This window comes from Acomys minous (assembly GCF_964271855.1).
Source record: "Acomys minous genome assembly, chromosome: 7".
NCBI lineage: Eukaryota > Metazoa > Chordata > Mammalia > Rodentia > Muridae > Acomys > Acomys minous.
The window spans coordinates 29828114-29850326 of NC_140488.1; the positions used below are offsets into that span (position 1 = coordinate 29828114).

General features: G+C 35.5%; 1 protein-coding gene and 1 pseudogene across 5 annotated transcripts in view; both read left to right on the plus strand.

Annotated features, from left to right (window-relative positions):
- The window catches only part of TENM1 (teneurin transmembrane protein 1), an 839058-nt gene that overhangs the window by 215615 nt on the left and 601230 nt on the right, over positions 1 to 22213 (plus strand). The gene's annotated exons all lie outside the window — the stretch shown is intronic.
- LOC311601844 (transcription factor BTF3 homolog 4-like) lies at positions 799 to 1723 on the plus strand (annotated as a pseudogene). Its single transcript has one exon. The product of its transcript is annotated as a transcription factor BTF3 homolog 4-like (transcript).

Below are 22213 nucleotides of genomic sequence, written 5' to 3' on the forward strand. Positions count from 1 at the left end.
TCCTATCCTAGCTTTCTTAATGTTGAAAGAGCACATGTTCCTCTCAATGCTCTTGGCTATGAATAGATACAAGGTTCTATAAGAACTGAGATGAGATGCACTGTACAACTAAAATCAATGTATACACATTAAACAACAATTTGTTGTACACATCCTATTTCTCAGGCACTAAGTAGAAACAATGGAGTGGTACACAATGAAAAAGTAACTAGTTTTCTGAAAGGTTATAGTCTGGAGGATAAGGAAAATAAAGTTCCCTGGTTGTAATCAATTTAATCATTGAGAAACTTTCATGCCTGGTGGTAGGGCCTTATCTTTTAACTGATTTGTTTACGTATATATGTACATTCGTATTTACTTGTGTGTATGAATGTTGTCAATATACGGCAGGTAATAACTAACTAGTAAAAAAAAATTCACCAATCACAGTGAAATCTCATTGTGTAAACTGACAGCTGTGTGGGCAGTAGTAATCAAATTCTGTACTTTTCTTCTATGCCTTCCATTTTGGTACATAGCCTTTTCCTAGAGTGTACTGTTATATATCATTTTGAGGATTATATTTTATCTCCATAATAAAGTTTCTATCCTTCTTAGGATATTAAACAGCTTGGTTACCTTACTACATATCATATGTCTGTTCAATATAATTTTCTATGCTTATAAATTATTAATTAATGGAGCACATTCAAAGTGAGCTGAATCACCAGTTTTCAAAATGTAGTCTATTTATTTTTTATTACTGTTATAAAATACCTAAAGTGGCATAATGTTAAAAAGAAATGAGGTTTGGGTCTTTCTCCATCTCAGCTGAGGCAGCCATCTTGCTCTTGCTGCATGCTGGTTTTGGAGGACCCTCCCCGCTGCAGATTTACCAACACCATGAATCAGGAAAATTAGCCAAACTTCAAGCTCAGGTCCAGATAGGGGGCAAGGGGACAGCTCGCAGGAAGAAGGACAGCCATTGCTGATGACAAAAAAAACTTCAGAGTTCTCGAAAGAAACTGGCTGTGAACAATATAGTGGGTATTGAAGAAGTGAACATGATTAAAGACCATGGAATAGTTATTCATTTCAACAATCCCAAAGTCCAAGCTTCCCTCTCCGCTAACACCTTTTCAATTATTGGTCATGCAGAAGCCAAACCAATCACAGAAATGCTTTCTGGAATATTAAACCAGCTTGGCACTGACAGTTTAAGGAGCCTTAGAAAGTTAGCTGAACAGTTCCCACAAAACATATTGGATAGTAAAGCACCCAAACCAGAAGACATTGATGAAGAGGATGATGATGTTCCAGATCTTGCAGAAAATTTTGATGAAGCATTGAAAAATGGAGCTAACTAAAATCCTCTGGATTTTAGAAGCTGGCATGGACTAGATTTAACAATCAGCTGTGTTGTTCCAAAGTTTTACAGGCACAGAGAATATCACCTGTTATTAGTTCAGTAATATAAATATTTTGTATATTAATAATGCTGTTTGTTCAGCATTTCTTGGTCATTTGATTTGGCATTTTACACTTCTTCCCAAGATCTATTCTCTTGGTCAAAATATCAAGTATTGGTGCAGTTTGAAGGTGGTTGTTTTTCAGGGGGTAACTTTTGGTGTATGTGTATATGTATGTATGTGGGTATGTGTGTACACAGTGGACAGCAAATTGGATAACAATTATATCTATTCTATTCTTTCCCACAATAGAAATAAAGCAAATCTTTACAAAAAAAGAAAACAAGTGAGGTTTATTTACTTCACAGGTCTAGAGTTCGAAGGTCATGTTTCCAAGATGAGGTTAGCTCTTCTGAGGGCTTCATGGTAGAATGTATCATGATGGCAAGAACTAAAAAAAAAAACCCTGTGAGATCAGAGCAGCACAGAAGGTAAGCATGGAAGAGCTGCTTTTGTGTCTTCCCTCTGAACCCTGCCTATTAGTGATGCAGTAGTATACCTTTCAGTACTAAAAATAAAATGTGGAGAATAATAAAAACATATGGCATTTAAAGATGTCTTTATTATTCTAAAGATTCTTTGACAACAAGACAGGGTAACTCCTGGCAACACCCAGCCTACCTCAAAGAAGATGATGAATATCAAAGAACCTCCTTATGGAGATAGCTTCAAATGTGGCAAACAAGCCACTGGGGAAAATGTCCTCATTTCTGCCACAGACAGAATTCTGCCCAAAAATGGGCAAGCTAGGATGCAGGCAGAGTCAACGGCTAAACTCTGCCAAGACAGGGTAAGCAAGTACTCAATAGTTCCTGCCTCACAAATATGTCTGTCAGATATATTGGACTAGAAGGCTGAAGATGATGCTTCAATGTTTTAGAGAGTTTTGGGTGAGGATTCAGGTAGCAAACTGTCTCTGTTGTCTTCTCATTTGGAAAGCTACTCCCTGCATACTCAGGTAATCATGTTTATTCCTTCTCAAGTCTCTGATGGGTTTGAAGACCAGATAGTTTAGTTTTACAGATAAGCTTAGTTGTTTAGGGGTTAAGATGTTTTTAGATCTGGATAGATGTTTTAAGTTGATAATGATGAGATATGATAGATATTGATTTACATTCAGAATTTTAGACTTACCAAGATAGAAAAGATGTTTTCTACAAGGTTGCCAAATACAAATAGCCAAAACACTAAGAATGTAACATTTATATAATTCATGATTGTTTTGTGCCTCTTCCTGCTGTATGTAGTTTATTTTTATATGTGTGTAATAATATAAATATATACATTAAAAAGAAATATAATAAAATTTTAAAATGCAGAGAAATGTCTCAATACATATATCTTTTTAGTCATCACACTGAAAATATTCCAGAGAAAGGGAGAAGAGCTAAATGATCATGTAACCTTAGCTCCCTCCGTTTTCAAATGCAAAAACTGACAAAATCATTCTGAACACTAACATCTGTCTCAGAGAATCTCCTCCAAAGAGAAACACTGTGTCACGTGCAAAGGGCATTGTTAGATTCAAAACTGTGACAGATAGCTATGGTGTACATTTATTTGTCTGAATTTCTAAGGCACAGCTGGGGACATTAAGTTAATTCCCCTTTCTCTCCCTCTCTTCCTTCCTCCCTCCCTCTCCCTGCTTGTTCCCTAGAATCCCTGACCTCATCAGCTTATCTGTAAAATGATCCCTTCAAATAGATAGCATAATTTAAAAGTGAAGTCAGACAAAACTACATAAAAACTCAAAACAAAATTACACATTTACTTATGGGGGTGCCTGTGGTCCAGACTCTTACTTTACAGGATAAGTCCTTGACAGGCTTATTATTGGTATAGTTGCCTTTAGAATTTAATCAAGACACTAATTTTAAACTGAAACAAGTAGGAGGAAAGAAAGCACATCAACAAGAATAAATTGAATTCTAGAAGACTAAGCCTCTGGAGGCCTCAAAAGTGAGAAACAGGAAGCTCAGCCTCATGGAGTCAGATGCTCTCAGTATATTTGTTAAATGTCTCATTTCAAAAGATAGCTAGAAAGAGGCTGGGCTCACGGGCCAGGGAAAAAGCATTTGGTTGCAACAAGTCTAACATATGCGTGATCATTTCTCATTTTTAGTGAAAAACCAGACTGGCACAGAGCTTAGCAATTTCAAAAGAGTTTAGCAGTCAGCATAGGAGAAAAAATGAAAGAATTTTGCTGTTAAAAGGAGCATCTACTGTCCATGCCCGAATCTGGCTCATATTACATGAATATGTCATCTGTCATACATGTAATTCACACATTTTGGAAATATGAGTTGGAATTCTGGAAAGATACATCTTGTAAAACAACCTAACCTTCTTTTGTTCGTCTACTACTTTTTTTCCTCTTGATACAAATGAAAAGATGGCTCCAGTGATCTCAGTGGTAAGCTTCAGGTAAAACTTCTAGCTTCAACAATTTTCCTTGCTCTGGGTCTGACTGTATTCTCAACGATTAAATCCATAATCTTGAAGACAAGCATAATTCTTGTAGCTTACTTGTGAATTTGTAATTTTAATGACTTAGTTTATGCTGAACATGAATAATAAACTATCACCTATTAAACCGGAGTGCACCACAAGTGATTTACAGTGTGCTGCAAAACCAGGATTCATTATTACCCTGCATTTTACAAATTTACAGTAAAATAGTGAAAACACACATTTACTTTAATTAAGAAAATGGTCCAGATTTTTGTCTGGAAGGATTTTATGTAACAAATAATTCTCTGCTAGCTACTAAGTGCCTACTTTGTAAAAAGAACTCTCAGCTTTTCTGACTTGAAGCAGCAAACCTGTTCATCCCTTTGAAAGACAGTAAGGCATTCCTAAAAGCTTATCTATACACTGCGAATGGCCCTTTTCTGTTCCTGCCAACTTGCCCTGTCTTTAAAGGGAGGTCGGTGGGAGGGCCTTTAACTCAAGGGAGAAAGAATGTGAAGTATCCATGTTCCTTTTCCTTTTCTTTTCTTAAATTGCCTTTGTAAAGCAAGACATTTATTAGTGAGCCCTGACAGATCCTTGAGACTTACAAAATCACCCGTGGAGGGATAATAGGCTAACTTTAGGTCATGTTTGAACTTCTCAGCTGGTAGTCATTCAGCAATATCCTCCCTTGGAATCTGGACCCACCAGCCTGTCTGTGCTCCCTTCAACCTGTTCTGTTTTATTAACAACTTTCTTGGTAGATGATTAGTTTAAAACTGAGGTGTAGGGGGTATTGTTTAATTCAAATTAGACTATTTTTCAAGTTGGCTTCTATTAGCTGAAGGAATTCAATTCCTCTACCCTGCATACTAAGTGTTTGACTTTAATTTTTTCTTCAACCCCACTTCTCTCCTTTTATTGGTCAACAAATCTAGTCCACACTGAACTCTACACACGTGAATATCCATATTATTTAACATTATTTGTGTTTGGATATCTCATATGCAGGAGTATTATTCCCTAATTATCTTACATAAACATGTAATTTAAAATGTGTAGCGTTTGATTTTTGTGTAAACATTTCTATTTGAACATAAATTTACTGACATAAACATATAATAAGCTAGAACTTAGGTTATAGAATATAAACATTTTCTTAAAGGCATGGATTTATTAAATTGAACAATCTTACCACTGCCTTAGAATTTAGTGGGCGGAGGGAGGTGCTTTCAAGAGAAAATTTCCATCTCATTTCTTCATATAACATTATGCTTTTTATCTTAAATGACATTTTCTAGCATGATAACTCACTTCAGCTGACCAACTTAACTGCAACTTTGTTTCTGTCATCACAAAATTTAAATCCAGCCCAAAGGAAATACTTCCTACTAGTGAAAAAGATGAGGCTGTGTTTCTGGTTTAGAAAACAATTAGTAAAGGTTTCTGGAAAGGTCTCTATCAGTGTAATGAATGTGTAGTTGTTTATGGGGGCTACTTTAAAGGTGATAACATTTTTGTACAAATTATCATATGCCAATGGGGGCTACTTTAAAGGTGATAACATTTTTGTACAAACCTATGCCGTTTAAGTAAACCTACTGTTATTTTTTTACAGGATGAATATGTTGAGTTGCTTATGCAAATCATACTATTTCAACCGGAATATAAACTCATGCTTCAATAATGCATGTATGTGCAATATATAAATTACCTTTCAATGCTTTCTTTATGCTTCACTTTTCTCATAAATCAAGTGATCATAATAAGGCTTATTTCAAATGATGCTATACAAGCTAATTTATATACATATACACATAGCAGTAGGTTTCCTTGTGGCTTTTTCATATAGGCTTAGTTTTCATTGATTTACACATTGTATGATTGTTCTTATTGATGTGTTTAGTTCCTGGAATCTATCTGTTCATGTCCAATATCATTTCACACCTCCTGCCAGATCCTTCCCACCTCCCCACCATTCAAATCCATTCTCTCTCCCTCTCTCTCTCTCTCTCTTTCTCTCTCTCTCTCTCTCTCTCTCTCTCTCTCTCTGTCCCTCCCTCCCTCCCTCCCTCTCTCTCATTAGAAAACAAACAGTCTCTAAAAGGCAAAAAGACAAACCCGAATAAGCCAAAACAAAGAAACAAAAGAGCACAGAAAAAAGAACCAAAGAAAGGCAGAAGAAACACATACAAGGAGAGGACAAGAAAATCCTCCAAAAATATCACTAAATTTGTTTCATATTGGCCATCTTCTCCTAGGCATGAAGCCTGCATTTATGAGTCTCTCCCCAGTGAGACTCCATTGGGGAAAAAAACCTTTTTTCCTTTACAAGGAGTTGTTAATGGGAGATAACTTCTGAGTAAGGGATGGGGTCTTAAGAGGGGTTCACTTTCCCTCTCAGTGCCGGCTCTCCATTTGACTTAGACCCATTCAGGTCTTGCCCATGTGAGTTCATAAGTGCATTAGGCCTGCTACCTTTAGAAGGCATTGCTCTTTTTGTGTTTCCCTTTGCCTCTAGATCTTACCACTCTTAGTTTCCTCTTGAGGGAGGAATTTGATGGAGATATGCCATTTAGCACTGAGAGTTCCAAGGTCTCTGACTTTTTGTGTAATGTATGGCTATGAGTCTCTGGATTTGTTCTTGTCTGCTGCAGGAGGAAGTGTCTCTGATGGTGGATAAGCAAGACCCTGATATATGAATATAACAGCATATCATTAGGAGTCATTTTATTGTTACTTTTAAAAAATTAGACCAGTATTTGGTTTTACCCTAGGTCTCTGGCTTATCTAGTCTGTGGTTCTTGGATACCCAGTATCTACATTGAAAATGGGACAAGGCAGCAACCAACCAGATCTAAATTATAAAATTACAGCCCAATAAGTTTTTTTTCCTCAGAGACTCCTTTTGGTGTCCAGCCCCACTGCTTCCCAGAAACACAGAATTTACCCAGGAATCAGAGTCCTTGGCACTTTCCACAGACAGCATACAATACAAATTCTTATCATTCACTTGACATAAATTAATGGCAACTTTTATGAAGACCAAACCAGTAATATTAAAGCACATTAAGTTTAGAGCCTCTGTCTCTGCAAAATAATATTCTGTTTTGAGAATATTTTCCTTACACAAAAGTAATGAAACAAACAAATAGCTCAGTACATCTGCATTTGTTGACAGATGACATTTTATTATAAGAGGAGATTTAGGAGAAACCTTATGTAACCTGGGTTTTACCCTCCTGTTACCATACTTCATTACCAGTGGATTTCATTTCTGTAATTGAGCATCTACTTGCCACAGCCTAAAATTAAAAGGTCTTCTTCCTTTAATTACGTATGCTTACCATATACAGTTCCTTTATTTAGCTCCTTCACTTTGTGGAGTTGAAATTAGAGGTTCTTGTGAGGAGTCATAGTAAAATGGCAGTCTGAAGTGAAGTTGTGTTTTTGAGAGTTCTAGATGAGTTTCAATCATCAGAGGCTCAAATATCAACATTTTTCTATCATTTTGCCTTTTATAAGCTAGCCTTAATTAGCCTTATCATTTCATAAAATCCTGAGCACTTTTTCTATACATGACAGCAGCTTCATAAATCAGATCTCTTCTTCCTTCTCGTCCACCTTACTTTATGTACTATTAGTCAAGCTCAGCTCTGTAAGCATTCTTTAAAACCTAATACAGCCTCACGTAGTTTATAAAAGTCTTCCATATAATTTTCTTTTCTTCATTCTTTTTCTTTTTTCTTTAATTTTTTGATACTAAACTCTCAATTCCGGTTCAAGTTGAAAAATGTTTACCTTCTCTATATCTTTTCAACATGATTTTCATGACAAAATGAGCAAAGACTGCATCCTATTATGACTACATCCTGTGTGGTGCCCAGCATAGTGCTAAGTTTATAAATAGGAGTTATTTATCTTTAATAAAAAAGTGATTTATCTGCTGTAACTTTGATATTATTTCCTCACTAAACATAGATGTATTGTCTACTTTGAGTTTAGATACATGACATATGACTTTTAATTTTTTAATGTATATTATATTTATCATAATTTATTCACATTACATCCTGATTGTTATTTCCTTGCTCTTATATTCTAGTTCTCACTCTCCCCCCCCCCCTTCTACCCTACTCTTCTCCCCTAGACCTCTGATGCGGAGAGCCCTCCTGCCCCACTGCCTGGCTACAGCCTATTAGGTCTCATCAAGATAGCCTGCATCCCCTTCCTCTGTGTGCCCACAAGTCCATCTTGATAAGGGCCAACGACCAAGTCCTGGGCACCAGAGTTCATGTCAGAGGTTCAGCAGCAGGACCCCTCCCCCTTCTATTGAAATAAAAATTATATTATTCTGAGAAGAAAAAGTATGTGTTGGGTTACTTGCTTTTAGCTGTTGGAAAATCAATAAATACATTTCCAATTTAATATGAAACCTATCTGGAAAATGATTATTGGATTTGTAATCCTAAAATTCAGAAAATAAAATTGAACTTTCAACTGTAGTGTCTATTTTGGGAGTGCTGTATTAGAAACATGCTTTCTGATGAGTTACTTGGAACCCAACAATACCTTTATTGCTGTTTCTAGCACAAGACAACTTCAAAAAATAGGGGTTTTATGCCATGAGAATATGTTCAGGGACTTAAGAGTATTTTGGCAAAATCTGGGTCAGAAAGTTAATATGGAGAAGGATTAAAGATTTTGAAAGATGCAGGAAACTATTTGATGATTATAGCACTTCAGGATTATAACTTGCATTTTCTAAATACTATGCACAATTCTCAGATTTTACCATTAAAATCCCACTTACTGGTTTAAAATAAAAGTCTTCTAGAAGTAGCTCTTCCAGAAAAAGCATTTCATATTTTTTCTTATTTCACATAGCTTTTAAAGTATAAAAATAAACAAATTTAATCTTAAGTTTACTCAAGAAAGAAAAAGCTCTTTATGGTGATTTTATTCATCAAAAATAAATAACACTTTTGCCTATAGATAGATATTTCTGATATATCTACAGAAAAAGTAAGTATTTTTTAATGAAATCCTGAGACTCAAGTCAGCAAACTAAAATGTTTTTCTAAAGGACCTTAAAATTCTTGTAATACCACGATTTATATGTTATTTTAAATTAATGCTCAAACATACTTCTCTTGAAAATTGTCATACGTACTGCTATGATGATGGCAACCCTTTATGTGTACCTTCTTTAATGCATGTGATTTATTGTCCTGGCAGTGGTGTACTGATGCTTTCACACACTGCCATTTATGAAATCTGTCCTGCATATGTGTAGTAACTGGCAAAATGTAAGAAGTTAGTTTGTAAGTATGAACTACGAAATTCTAGATATTCCAATTCTGTTTTGTTTGCTAAAATAGAAGCATCCTTGTACTTTGAAAAGCTCTACACTAAGCTCATGAAAATGGAATGCCGGCTATATGAGCCTCTAAAAATACATTTATTCATTTATTAAATCTTTATATATTGGGATATAGGTAAGGCACAGGACTGGGAAATGGAAGCAGCATAAAAGTATAACATAAAATGTATGGCTACATGACCTAATGGAACTTACTATCTTGTGACAAAGAGTTCTGTATGGATAATTGCAATATTACCACTGTGATAATTATGAATAAGGAAAGATGCAGCATTATATGTAAATATGTAAGAGCAGAATTTGTTAAATTCAGAGAGGTCGGAATAAATTTCCCTGAGGAAGTGAGAACTAACTAGCTCTGAAGACCCAAGTAAGCAAAGAGGGATAACATTTCAGAGATAGGAAAAGCATATACAAATGGCCTGCACCATGAAAGAACATGCTAACCTTCTTTTTAAAATTTATTATCATTTATTCAGATTATATCCCTAATGTTATCCCCTCCCTTGTATCTTCCTGTTCTCACTCTCCCTCCCTCTTCTCCCCTATTCTCCTCCCTTGGACCTCTGACAGAAGGGGACATCCTCCCCTACCATAGGACCACAGCTAATCGGGTCTCATCAGAATAGCCTGCATCCTCTTCTTTGTGTGCCTGCAGGGCCTCCCCACCATCCTCCCTGCAGTCTTCCAAACCATTCTCAGGAGTCATAGATCAGCTGTAAGTCCCAGAATTTGTTCCACTCCCCTACTGGGTGGAGTCTCTCAGAGGACATCTAAGTTGGTCTAATATCCTCTTATAAGTGAGTATACACCAGGGCATGTGTGTCTTTCTAGGTCTCAGTTACCTCATTTCTAGTACCATCCATTTGCCTGCAGATTTCAAGATTTTCCTGTTTTTAATAGCTGAATAGTATCCCATGATGTAAATGTAACACAGTCTGTTTATCCATTCTTCGGTTGAGGGACATGTAGGTTGTTTCCAGATTCTGACCAACCTTCTTAAAGACAAAATGAAGGTCAGAATGGTAAGAACCAAAGGAGCAAGTGGAATCACTGTTTCCTGAGTGTGTATGTGATATGCCCATGTGTCTCAAGGGTCTGCCCCACCCTCAACTTGTGACCCAAAATAAACTGTGCTTTCCTTACTTTTGTTTCTTTTCTTTCTTAAAAATGGTATATTGTCATAGCAAAAAGACAAGTAACTAACACAGTGGTATAAGACTTTCAGGTCATATTAGAGAACTTTTTTTGGTGACCTTAAAATCTAACAGAATGCCTTTGAAAAGATTTGTTCAGGGTTATAAAGTGTCAAGATTTGCATTGAGGAAAGATCACTCTGATAGCATGGTGAAGAATAAATCAGAGAGTGACTGGAGGAAAAAAGAGGCAATCAGGAGACAAATGGTAAGATGCTGACAATGTTAGCAGTGAGGTATAGGAAGGTGGCAATAAAGAAATGGAAGAGTCAATAGGAAAGATGTAAAATTAGAACTGTTTAGACTAGATCTAGGGCTGGTAATCAAGGAGGAACATGTCATACTAACTCATACATTTAAGGTTTAAGTAGGTGCTTAGTGTGTCATACCTTGAAATATAGAAGACTATGGAAAATGAGTATTTGTTTCAGTGGGGTAAAGAATGCAGGAAGACAATATAGATGTGATAATTTTTTATTTTATTTGTTGAGTTTGTATCATTATTGATTTTTTGACTCATTAATTTTCAAAGCTTTAAGATAAGGGTAATGAATCACAGGAGTATCTTTTATAGGGAATTTGTGAACTTTATGTGAGAAAAACCAAAGAGAACGTTTTCTTTGGGGGCATGTTAGAGTCTCAGTTGTAGCCAAATATTACCTGCAGGTATTATAGCTGCATTAAGCCATGGAACTCCAATTATCAAAAATAATATTCTTTAATCCATGTCAATATAATCCTGCCAATTAATTTTGTCAATTACATGAAATAATCAGTTACATAAATAACTGACTTTATCTTGAGTTAATAAATTAAATCACTAAAATCTGTTGGCACAGACTAAACATATATAACTATACATATAAAAACTATATATAACATAAATGCTAAACTGCTGCATAAGGCATTTACTTTCTGAATACAAGTTATTATAAGAAAGGTTTTCTCTCCTATTTTCACTATGGATATTGTCACTAATATTCTCTTGGAGTTTTAATCACAAGTAGGGAACATACATAGATTAAAGTTCTTATTTTTATTGACTACATTTTGTTTCAAATTTGTGGTCTCCCTATATTTAATTTTAATTTGGCTTTAGTATTGCTGACCAATATTTTTCTAAAAAGTTTTCTTGCATCTTTAATTAGTGTATATTTTTTCTACCTCCCCTTCTCAAATAAATGCATGTGTATAAGGAAGATTTAATCATCTTATAATATACTCTCATAGCTAAATCTTATTTAGGTTTTGAATAACATGTTTTGTATAAAATGATTTTCAACACTTTAATATTAAGAAAGATGATAAAGAGTTAACAATATCTTAACATTACTTATGTAATAAGTATGAAAAATGAGGCTTCTCAGTACATGGAGTATGGCAACTAAGTGAATTATTGAGAACCTCAAGAAAAAAGGTAAAATTTTCAATCAAAGCATACCCATAATTAATCTTAATGAAATAGTAGTTCATTCTTTTTCTTTACAGCTTGTTATGCATGAATATATAAAAGCAAGGCCTAAAGCCAAATATATTTTTCATGAAATTCTTTCAAATTGAAGTAGATGAGTTGGCATTTCCATGATTTATGTAATAAGAGATTCTTTCCTATGCAATATAACTGTTATTTGTTATTTATTAAACATAGCAGAAGAGGGCATAAACAGAGGGTTATTCAAATATTAGTTGTTCTATTAAGGAGAAAAACTTTTATTTGAGTTACTGGGTTAAAGCTACCAGACATACACTATATAACTAGAACATACCCAGAAGAAGAGATTCATATGTTAGTCAACTTCTCAATACTATGACAAAATATCCAGAAAATCACTTTGAAAGTGGGTAAGATTTATTTTGGCTCATAATTTCAGTGTTTTGATGGCTCTGTAGATCATTGGCAAGGCAGAAACATTATGTAAACCGTACATGACAGAAAAAAAAATGCTACAAACATCTTCCTAGCCAGGAACCATGGAGAGTGGGCAGAAGAGAAACCTTTCAAAGTTATACTTCCTCAGTAATGACCTTCTTCCAACTAAGTGCCATTCACTGATAAGCCATTTGGCTATTAATTCTTTAGTAAATGGGGTTAGCCTTATGAAACAATCACCTCTCAGTACATACACTAGCTGGGGACAATGTTTTTGATAAGGTATGAGAGACATTTCATATCCAAACCACGGCAAAGCTCAGAGTAAATGTGGACAAAATTCATAAGCCACAAAAACAGAAAATTTCGGCAGTACAAAGGACATAATTGTTCTTCGGAAGGTAAAAGGTAAACGAGAAGCCTAATATCCAGGTAAAACATTCACAAAGCAAAGCCAGTAGCAGTATTTATTCCGGAAGTCAGTGTCAGACCCAGCTCTGTCATAAGTTTTATATGAAACAATGTATTGTAGTGAATGTAAAATGATAGATGTTCCTGGGGAAGGTATTGATATGTATAATCAAGAACAATCACATGTCTGTTTCTCATCCCAAACTTGGGATCAAAACAAAAACATGTTTACATCCACTATAGCTCGCCCCCTCACGAGGCTGTTTATCAGCTTTGGGCATACTAAAGGCAGTTTCACCTTCCACACTTTGGTTCAAAACAAAACCATATTTATATCCACTACAATGTTTGACACTTTACATGCATGACTATCTATCTATCTATCTATCTATCTATCTATCTATCTATCTATCTATCTATCCCTCTCTGTCTCTCCCTTTCCCTCTCTCTCACTCTTCCTGTTACCCACTCTGCATTACCTAAACTTTCTCTATGTATATAAGAAAAGTTAAAACTTAATTTGCTTCCTCTTACCTTTAATGGCTAACATAGTGCCTGCCATATCAAAGACACTTAGATAGATACTCAGGACATTTGATGGTTGAATGAGTAAATGCTGCTGCAAGCCTGCAGTCATGGTGTGTTATCTAGCCATGAAAATGCGAGCTCATCCCTAGCCACTGACATAATAAATTATATTTTGCTATATTAGACATACACCAGGCCTTATTTCTGCTGGACAATTGATAAATTAATCCTGATAGGATGGTAGCAGTAGATAATTACTATATGTTAATGTGTCACCACACCTACATAACTTATTTGCATTTTAATGGAGTAATTGTAGATGAAATCCCTTCAGGCAAAAGAGAATGAATCTTGAGGGTAAGAAAGTGCTAGCCTGGACTGTGGAGTAGGGAAATGTGGTAATATGGAATTATCAAGAGACACCTTGTATTTGTTATGTCAGTTGTGATCTTTCCTTAGCTTTGTATTAGATCTGTTGATTCTTTGGAACAAACCTCAAGCCCTCTGGGGCAAAGGCAAACGTTTGAGCCTAATAAGATGCATGGTACTGTGAAATTAGATTAATTAGTTAGGATTTGAATTAAGGTTTTCTTGAAGATAAAATGTATCCAATATCTACTTATATGAAATTTTTGGACTATTTCTGAACATATTTTTTCTCTTGAAGGTGAAAGTGGAGAAAATAATGTGTCACCTCATGAAAGAGTTGGAAATATTTCATTTTATACCAGTGTATTATGCAGACTTGAGTTTAATTTATCACAGTGAAATCCATTTTGGTTAATTATTTCTTCAGACAGCTACAATAAATATATTACCTGATTTTTTTTAAGGTTTTAGTAATCTCAATTTTATGAGCTATGTATGCAGGTTACATAAATGACATACTTTTAGGTCAATCTTGAAGTTATTACATGATGTTATTTATCACAAAATATCAGAAAGAGCTGACAAAAGATTGACTGACATAATGTGAATATTTAAAATGGTCATTTACTCAACAAATACTTGGGGGAAAGAATCTATATATCAGAAACTGTGAAAGGAAGAATAGAAATAAGAAACATTAATTAATAAATGATCCATATGACCTCAAGTTAGATCGTGGGGTTTACACATTTTTCCTGTGAAAGATTTTTTAAATTGTTTCAATTTGAATTGATACATTTATCTATTATCACATTAATTTCTCATTTCCTAAATTTCAATCATTTTGTAATAAGTTTCAAAATCAGTTAGTATTACTTTAACATTGTTTCTTTTAAATATAGCTTGGCTATTCTGAATTCTTTGCTTTCCTTTAAAGATATTATATCAGGATTAATTTGGAGAGAGATTTGACATCACCTGAGGATTTAAACACAAGTACTATATTTACATCATTTCCTCTCCTCCTCCTCCATTCAACTCCTCCTATGTCCATGTACCCACCCCTTCTTCAACTCATGGCCTCTTCAATTACCATACGTGTGTGTGTGTGTGTGTGTGTGTGTGTGTGTGTGTGTGTGTGTGTGTATGTGTGTGTGTGTGTGTGTGGTGTGTGTGTGTGTGTGTGTATGTGTGTCTGTGTGTGTATCTGTGTGTGTGTGAATTTATAAATAATAACCTGATGATCTCATTTAACATTGCTCACATGTGTATGTATTTAGCACTCACCCCTTGGAATTCAATCACCTACCAGGTGATGACCATGGAGTAGATTGATTATCCCTTGCAGAAACAGTTAATTAACTATAGCTATTCATTTAGGCGTGAGACCTTATTCGATTTATCACCTCCATATTGGCATGCCAACTGGTGTTGTCTTTGTCTGAGTCTTTTTTAGGCAACCATATTATTAAGATTTCATGACAACAAATCCCCTGTTCAATATAGAAGACACAACCTTCCAGTAGACATCTTGGTCTTCTGCCTCTTACAACTTTCTGACCTCTCTTTGGTGATGGTCCCTGAGCATTAGATTTATGGGTGTGTCATCAATTAGTGTTGAGCTCCCCACAGTCAATTTTCCTCTGAATTTTGACCAGATGTAGATTTCTTTTTTCTTGTAATGATAATGAGGATGTTTAATGAGATAATGTACATGAAGTGGTTAAAACAGATCCAAGAGCACACAAACCCCAAAGGCACAATGATCGTGGGAGCAGTGATGATGACTGCTGGTTTGCCTGCTAGGAAATAGTATGTGTGCTGAAACCATCATAAACTCCACCTATAGTGGTGATCATGCTTCTCAAAATGTTCCTCTGTTGGCTAGTCTTATGTCAACTTGAAACAAGCTATAATGAGCTCTGTCTGTTGGAAAGAGAAGTTTCTTTGATGAAGGGTAAAAGCGATACTTAACTATGGTCATAAGGATACTTATTTAGACTGCACTAGAAAGCATACTGGTTCAGGGAACTGGCATTCGTAAGTTGTCTGAGGGCCTTCGCCTCACCAGCCCTGAGTAGTTGACAGGTTTACAATACCAGGCATGAACATCCTCCTAATGAATGGGGCCTTCATTCTAATTGGATGGCTGTTAGTTATCCACAGGATAAATGTGCTAAGGCTACAAAGCATAACAATGAACCTTAAAGCAAGATATTCCAAGAGAAAATTATTATCTTAATGTTGGATCTTCCATTCCACGCACAGTAATCTATTTCCCTATTTAATTCCTACTCAATTTCACTCACTAATGTTCTTATGCTGTTACATATCTTATTTTAGTTTTAGTGTTTAAACTGTTTATTGTGTGCAGAAATAAAACTGATTTTTCAAATATTGGCATTGTTATTTCACCTATTGTTTCTGGTAGCTTGATTTTTATTTCTTGAAATTTTCTATGTAGATAGTAAGTTATTTTGCCATGAAGGCAGACTTACTTCTATCTTTAAAATCTGTATTTCTTTTGTTTCTTTTCCTTACCTTATTCTATGGTCTCAGATCTTCAATACAATATTTAATTGAAATAATGAGCCCAAATATCCTATACCTGTTTATGATCTTCAAGAAATATAAAAATTAGCAGCATTGGTCTCCGTGTGGAGCTCCTGTCCCTTCCAGGTCCTTCTATCCCCCAACTCTTCCATAAGACTCCCTGAGGTCCACCCCAAAGTATGGCTATGAGTCTCAGCATCTGCTTCAGTAACCCATTGGTTGGCTGGGTGGAGTCTTTCAGAGGACCTTTATGGTAGACTCCCATCCTATTCCTTCTCTTCAACTGCCTCCGGTGTCTATTCTATTTGCCAAAACATCTGGGTTGGGGAGAGGGGAGCTGTACAGACTGATGCACCAACCAAGGACGATGCATGGTGAGGACCTAGACACTATGCTCAGAGATCACCATAATGTGGGTAGTAGGGGCTACTTCTGAAAAGGACTCTGGCCCCTACACATTGATCACTTATCCCTGGCAGGGTGGCTTTGCCAGGCCACAGACAAAGAGGATGCAATCAACCCAGATGAAACTTGATAGGCTGGGGTCATATGTTAGGGGAGGAGGGCTCCCCCTTTCTACAGACTAGGGAAGTCAAGGAGGAGGAATGAGAGAGGGAGGGGAACCAGGAGGAGATGAGGAAAGGGGCTACAATCTGGATGTAAAGTGATTAAATTAAAATTTAAATAAATAAAAATTTAAAAAAGAAATATAAAATTTATATTTCAGTATAAAGTATTATAGTAATCAAGGCTTTTATTTTAAACAACACTTCGCTATTCAGTATGGAAAGGCCAGTTATTTGCTTTGTAGGCCAGGTTTTATAGGTTACTTGGTCTTCTTCCCTTGCAGCCACACATAAATGCAGCTCTCACCCCTTATGAGGGAGCCTTTAATAGTCCTTCTTTGTTCTTTACATTTAGTGTTTTGATTATTACGTGGCAAGGGGCTTTCTGTCCTGGCCTGGTCTACTTAGCACTCTGTATGCTTTCTGTGTACTGGTAGGCATTTCATTCTGTAGGTTAGGGAAATTTTCTTCTATCATTTTGTTGAAAATATTGTCTGTGTTTTGGACCAGAGTTCTTTCTTCTTCTATTCCTATTATTCATATACTTGGTTTTTTTTTTATAATATCTCAGATTTCCTATATGCTTTGTGCCTAGATTTTTTGGGTTGTTTGTTTGTTTGTTTTTTGTTTTTCGAGACAGGGTCTCTCTGTGTAGCCTTAGCTGTCCTGGACTCTTTGTAGACCAGGCCAGCCTTGAACTCACAGTGATCTGCCTGCCTCTGCCTGCCAAATGCTGTGCCTGGATTTTTAAATACTTAACATGTTCATTGACCAAAATATTCATTTCTTCGATCTTGTCTTTAATGCCTTATTTTCTTTCTTCCATCTTTTGTATTTTCTTGGTAAATTTTGCCTCTGATATTCCTAATCAAATTTCTAAATTTTTAATTTCCAGTTTTCCCTCAGTTTTTATTTCTTTATTGATTCCTTTTACACTTTCATGTCTTGAACAGTTTTCTTCATTTTCCACTCTTTGTGTTTAAGAGATTTCAGTGATAGAGTCATTCAAATCCTCTTTAAGATCCTTGAACATATTCACAATCACTATTTTGAAATTAATGCCTTGTGCTTCAGCTATATTTCATTTTTTCATGGCAATTTTACTAATTTTCACTTGTTTTATTTTACATGCTATACATGAAAATGAATAAGTCAGAAGTTCAGATGGTTTGAAGAAAAACCACAAATTTTGTCTTGACATAAATGCTTGGTTTTATAACTTGTACTTGACTATTCAGGTGTGTTTTGCTGAGGTACTCGGTAATGAAACAAAGAAGTGATTAAGAAATATGAATTTTGGTTTTTTTGTTTTGTTTTGTTCTGTTTTGTTTTGAGACAGGGTTTCTCTGTGTTGCCTTAGGTGTCCTAGACTTGATTTGTAGGCCAGTATGGACTTGAACTCACAGAGATCTGCCTTTCTTTGCCTCCCTGAGCGCTGGTATTACAGGTGTGCAACACTGCACCAGGTAGTAATACAAAATCTTAGCTAAAAATATATTTCTATTTTATAACACCGTGAAAAGTGAAAACTGAAGACTACCCCATCAACCAAAGTATAATTGAAAGGATTTTATAACATGCACACATATACATATAATGTAGAGGATGTGGACAACTTGTAAGGCCCATATTTCTGTCAGCTTAACTAGTTTCATTTTAATGTATTTCCATTACACTTTTTAATACACATATTTCTTTTGAATTAGTTGTGGACAATAGAGTATGCCATTCATATTTTACTGAAAATGTTGGTAACATTTTCAAGTTTCTATATGATTTTCTTTGTCCCTACTTTATGTCATGGCATGATATTTATTCAAGTGACTATTATACCCTATAACTATTACCTTATTTTGACTCAATGTATATTTTATATTTTTCAATACTTTCAATGATGAGGTGAATATTTTCATATATGTTATCTTCTTCAATATTTTATATTAATTAAAACATATTCATAAACATGGAATTATAATATATCACTAAAGTAGAAAATCACATGATTTATTTTCAACTGGATGACTTTGGAGATTTTTTTCATCTACAAATAGTACCAGAAGTTCTTAAGTTGATGATTACTATTTTTTCTTGTGGGATATTCTAAGTTTTGCATAATGTAAAAAGTTCTAATCTAAAGGTGAAGTAAAGTTTAGCAGTATCAGAAAAAATGCTAAGCCTCTCAAAACCCTGAATTTAAAAGGAATCTAGAGATAGAAAAATAATTCACTAAAAGAGTGTTAGAGCAGTGAGATGCCCTAAGTCTATACCAGGTTATATTCTGTGACAAGTAGTTTATGAAAAATGAAAAGCAGTAATACCAGGTCCAGAAATTATAATTCTGTGATATAAGGTACACCACCAATAAAGGCTTATGTTCATGTTTTAGGAAAATACTAAACTAAACTAAAATCAAATTAAAAATAAAATGCCAAAGCTGAAAATAACTAGATTGTTTCTAAGATTGTTAAGCACTTTGTTTTATTGTAGTCATTAGAAAATGCCTCGAGATTACTATGGTCAGGTAAACTCTCAAACAGCACCTACATTTAAAATACTTGAGTCTTTTCATCATCATTAACATAAAATTTAGGTGTTATATGTGAGTGAAGTAAGCTTTGAACTTTTTCAAATCTACTTTATTTAGGGTTCTTTAAGTGCTTATACCTCTTTTACAATGCCCGTGTGTGTGTGTGTGTGTGTGTGTGTGTGTGTGTGTGTGTGTGTCTGTGTGTGTGTGTCTGTGTGTCTGTGTGCTTGTGTGTGTGTGAATAACACACAAAATAAACTGGTACCACATCATGATGTTTGGCATATCACATTTAAATTTTATTTTGTTTTAAAATAATGTACTACTGGTAATTTTGAGTAGCTATTTCAAGGGCATTGGCCTGCCAACCCTATTATACTTTGCTTCAGTAACTTCTTCCCAGATATTTACATTCTAAAGAGATCATGTCTGATGTCTTTAGGATTTTCCCTTTAACTATAACCTTTTATTTCTTCAATTATCAAATACAACAAATTAGTGTTTATCTTATTCTCTGGTCAGTGCACAAGCTACATATTATACAAAACACTGAAAACATTGTTAAAATGTAGTCCATGCCTTTGTTTTCTGTGACAAGTAGTTTGTAAATTATTATACTTCATACCACATTTGCCACCTTAATGTATATTCTGATGCTAAAACATCTGAGACATATCAGTGACAATTTAGCACTAAGGATAGTGGACATTACCCATTACCCATGTGTTCGTAACATATAACCATGAGTTTGGAATCATCATTGAAAATACGGGGATATAATCTCTGTAAACAATAATAAATTAAAAATGTATCTCTTGTGAACAAAAAGAAATGAAAGAAAATCTATTACAGTAATGACTTAATCACCAAATAATACAGATTCCTTGATGAGAGAAAACCATAGCATGGACTATTGCCTGGCTTTTATATGCTTTGTTAAGGAAGAGTGAGATAATTGCCAGCTATTGTGGACAAATGCTCCACTGATATTTGATATGAACACTAAATAAGATTTGGGAAAAAGATTGTCCTATCCACTGGGTAGATCTGGGTAGGAGTTCGACATTTACTGCACATATTGTCCTTGTCTGGTGCCATAGTTTGAGCGGGACCCCTGGGCCCAGATCCGCCCATCATAATGTTCTACTTGTAGGTTTCTAGGACCCTCATGATCCTTCTACTTTGCTATTCTTCCATGCTTGTCTCACCTATAGTCCCAATAGGATGTCCTCCCCTCTGTCCCACTTTCCTGATAAGTAAAGGAAAAAGAATATAAATCATAGAAATACCAATTCCCTTTCATCAATGTGAAGCCTGAAGTTTCTGAGATTTCTAAGGATAGGTAGAGGCACAAAGAGCCTTGGAATTTTATCACTGAATCCTATGAGAAACATTTTTAAAGGGGCCTAGAAGGTTCAAGAACCCCATAAGAAGACTATCAAGACTGGCGGATCTAGATACATAGGGGCCTGCATAAACTGCTGTACCAGTGAAGGACAATGCATGTAGTAAACCTAGACTCCTGTTCAGATCTAGCCAATGGATATCACATTCTCCATGGTTGTGTGGAGAAAGGGGACTGACTCTGACATGAACTCTGGTGCCCCCTATTTGACCACTTCTTTTTGGTGGGGAGGCCTGGTGGCACTCTGAGGGGGTAGCAGGCTATCTGGATGAGACCCCATAGGCTTTGGTCATATTGTGGGGGAGGAGGTCCCCTTCTGTCACAGACCTAGGGGAGGAGAATAGGCAAAAAGAGGGAGGGTGATAACAGTTAGACACAGTGAGGGGATAACAATCAGGATATAATATGAATAAGTTATTAAAAAATAAATTAGAAAAACAATAATCTCCATAGAATAGTCTACTTTCTTTACCTATGTGGCAATATTAATTCAGATGTCCAAAATGCGAATTATGTAACTAATTCTTTCTAAGGATGTGGAAGAAAGAAAATTATAATCATTGTTAGTTTCCATAAAAACCAAATCAGTGTCCTCGCTAAATATTAAACCCACAAAGGATGTTCCACAGGCACTTGGATTATTTTTACTTCAGAAACACAAACGAAAATATTCTCCAATCACAAGATATTGCCCTTAAATAGTCAACTATGGGGCCTAAAATTTCAAGCCAATGATAGTATCTTTAGTCATCTATTAAATTTCCAGAAGAATTCTATTGCAATTAAGTTCTTCTCAGAGAGATAACCAATTTAGGTCCAATTAGTTATTAATCACTTTGAACAAGCTCTTGGGAGACAACTGGAAATCCTAAGAGAAAGGAACAAACAGGCATATTAAGTAAACTGCGATGAGAGAGTAATAAATGTGGAAAAAGAATGGCGAGAAAGTGATGTACTAGAATCTTGGTAAGATGCTACAGTACAATCTTATATTATTCGGCATCAGCAGAAAGACCCTAGGATTCGGAAGAAATTAAAGGAACAAATATCTCTGTGTGTATGAGCAAACACAAAAGCATGTATGTGCATGTTTGCAGAAAACATAGTTCAGTGAAAAGAAAGGAATAAAAAAAAAGAAATAACATGACTGCTCCTAAGTGTGGTGGATGTGAAAGCATAGCCAGAGGCAGACACATTTGGGAGAATCCAGAAAGAGATATATAAGGCCAACACAATTTGGAGAGAGGGAGAGGAGCAAAGACAGGAGAGATGGGAGCCAAGTACTGTTGCCAGGACACCAAAGATACAAGAGAGGCAGATAACCCAAATGGCTGGATTATATAGTGAAGAGCCTCTTGGGGAGAAGGCAGCCCAGCCCCTGGGCTGCAGAGTTCAGGGTAGGGAGCTGGGTATGCTAAGGGACTGAGAGATGCTGGCAGAACCTTGCAGCCAGGTCCATTTTGGTGTTTAAATAAGCACATTAGCAGTTGCTCCTGGTGTCCTTAT